Source organism: Taudactylus pleione, unplaced genomic scaffold (genome assembly GCF_031769625.1).
Source record: "Taudactylus pleione unplaced genomic scaffold, aTauple2 ptg000174l, whole genome shotgun sequence".
Classification (NCBI taxonomy): domain Eukaryota; kingdom Metazoa; phylum Chordata; class Amphibia; order Anura; family Myobatrachidae; genus Taudactylus; species Taudactylus pleione.
The window spans coordinates 1,190,001-1,192,828 of record NW_028284576.1 but is presented as its reverse complement, the minus strand read 5'-3'; positions in this window follow the sequence as shown (position 1 = coordinate 1,192,828).

Genomic DNA, 2,828 nt, shown 5'->3' with positions numbered 1-2,828 from the left:
CTTTGCTAGTGGAGCCTGCTTCTTCCAATATCTAGCTAACTATCTGTGGACCAGGCACCGTATTAAATTTCCTGTTGTTGAAAGTGTGGAAAAGGACCTGTTCTATCTGCCTCGACTTCTAGGTTGTCTATATATATGGTAGGATGCCTAAACTGGTAGAGATGGGTTGTAGTTATGAGACCGGCGGCCGCTATGCCGCCGGTGTCAATACCGACAAGGAAATCCCGACAAGTGACTTAAAAAAATAGGTGGCGAAACACCGACGCCTATCTTAATCCCGGCGCCGGAATGCTGGAGGACACCAGCACATTCCAGGATGGGATGAAGTTATGAGACCGGTGGCTACTATACCGCCGGTCTCAATACCGACAAGGAAACCCAACAGGGAACTTTAGATAGGCGTCGAAATACTGATGCCTATCTTAGTCCCGTCGCCAGAATGCCCAAGAATGCCAGTCTAAACGAGGTAAGTCCGGGGCACCCTTAGCGTTAGCCATGTGAGGGGAGGGTTAGGTTTTGGGAGGGGGAGATTAGTGTTAGGCACCCCTAGAGGGGAGGGTTAGGCACCCCGGGGGGGAGGTTAGGGTTAGACACCCTCCCGGGAGGGTTAGCTTTAGGCTGGCTAAGGGGGGGTTAGGGTTTGGCACCCCCATGGGGAGGTTAGGATTAGGCACTAGGTGGGGAGGTTAGGGTGAGGCACCACTAAAGGAGGGTTAGGGGGGGAAGAGGGGTAGGGAGAGGGTACTTACCTGCCCTGTCAAGATCTTCTCCCTTCAGGCTGCTGGCATCAGGATATGAACCGGCGGCTATTCAGCAGCTGGGTCTTCATACTCATTCCGTAGAGATGGTACCCTCCCATTCAGGGCAGATCTGCTCTTCCCTGGTTGTCTGGCTGGCTCAACCCCTGTTCCTTAGTTCCTTTCCCTTTATTTCTCTGCTTTTATCCACTCTGCACCAGCGCTCACCATTCATTCTCTCTTCTCCTTTCCTGATCACCATGTGGACCAACATCGACACATATTGGACTGGTTCTAGCTCTTTTGTGTGTGCCAATTGCACAGTAGCCAGACTGAGAAGTCTGCAGAGAAGTCTACTATGTAAATGTGGGCCTTATTGTAATGAGGGGAGTATTATTGTAATGTGGGTAGCAGGTTTTTAATGTAATGTGGGAGGGGGTATTTATCTAGGAGAGTGGGGATGAGGTGTAATTAATCTTATGTTGTGAGTGAATTGATATTGTGTAGTATGGGGTATTAGTGTAATTAGTGGAGTGTTAATGCAAAGTAGTGGGGGTTATTAATGTAAAATGGGAGGGGGTATTTATCTTGGAGAGTGGGGGATGTAGTGTAATTAATCTTATGTTGTGGGTGTATTGAGGTCATGTAATGTGGGGTATTAATGTAATGTGTTAGTGTAATGTGAGCATTGATGGGGGCTATTGATGTAATGTGAGGTTATTAATGTATTTGAGGAATTAATGTGCTATGGCTTCTAGTAATGTAATGTGGGCTGGCGAATGCTATTACTGTTATATGAGTAATATTGATGTCATGTAGCAGTAGGTTGGGGTTAATAATTTAATATTTGTTCTCTTTTTTTATGAAACGTGAGGCTAGTAATATAATATGGTCTATAAATATTTGGGCTAATAATTTAATATTAAGGCTAGTTGGGGAAAGAGAGGCCTGGTTTTTAAATGTGTGTGTTATTGGTTAATGTTTCAGGTGGTTATTGAGAGAGAGAGGCCTATAGTGTTATCTTGTTGCACTGATATCCAAGAGGTGAATAGTAATTATCCCTTTTCAAAACAAGCCTCAGCATTCTATGGTGTGGTCCAGTAAACAAAAGGGCTTAAGACACCAATAGTTGGTACCAGTGGAGGCTCTAGAGGTGGGGCTGCAGCACAGTCTAAGATTCAAATAGGGGAGCCACACCAACTGCCATTTCAAACAAAGCCAAACACAGATGGCTTAGACTCACTGGCAGTTGGTGTGGCTCCCCCGGTTTAAATTTTGGACTGCGCTGCAGCCCCGCCCCTGGAGCCGCCACTGGTTGGTAGGCAAAGCTGCAACAAGGGGAAGGGAGCTAGTCGTATAGTTTGGCACCTTTGTGATCCTGGCTTGCCAGTCTGGATTTTTGAGAAACTCTCCAATACAGTGTGGACTTGGCATCAATATCAGTATGTCCTGCTTCATGCTGCATTCCCAAATTGCCTATGCACACAGCTGTTACCCTTCTGCAGTGTCCACTGGAAGATAGCTCAGTTTTCTGGCACTGCACTACATATGCTGCTGCTGCAGTTTGTGCAATCTTAGCAGAGTTGCACAGTTATTTCCCATATTGAGCTGCAGATGTGGGATCTGTGGTTTAGACCAGAGCACTCCTCTAATGACTGTCGCAGCAACTACCAACCTGTGTGAGAGGGTCTTGGGGTGCACATGACAACCAGGGAGAATGATGGAGTAGCAAATGTGACATAGGAACATAGGGTAGGGAATAGCTCACATATGACTCCCTTCTTCATATATGAGATAGCTGCAAGCACTATTCTCAGATCCAATAAATTTGTAATACATCCATACAGGGACATATGGAGAAGTAGGATACAAATATTGAATTAAAAATGTAGAGATCAGTGGTTACAATTCAGGTTAATCCTGCACATCCAAGTTTTACATATTGAGATTAAAAGAAAAAATCCATCTCTTCAGCCTTTGCAAGATTTGGTTGCTGCCATTCAAGAGCTCTGCATGCTGCAACAGACTTGGTATTCCAATTGTGGGGAGTGGTTAGACCAAGTTAGGTAAGTATGTATTTTATTCTCTGTC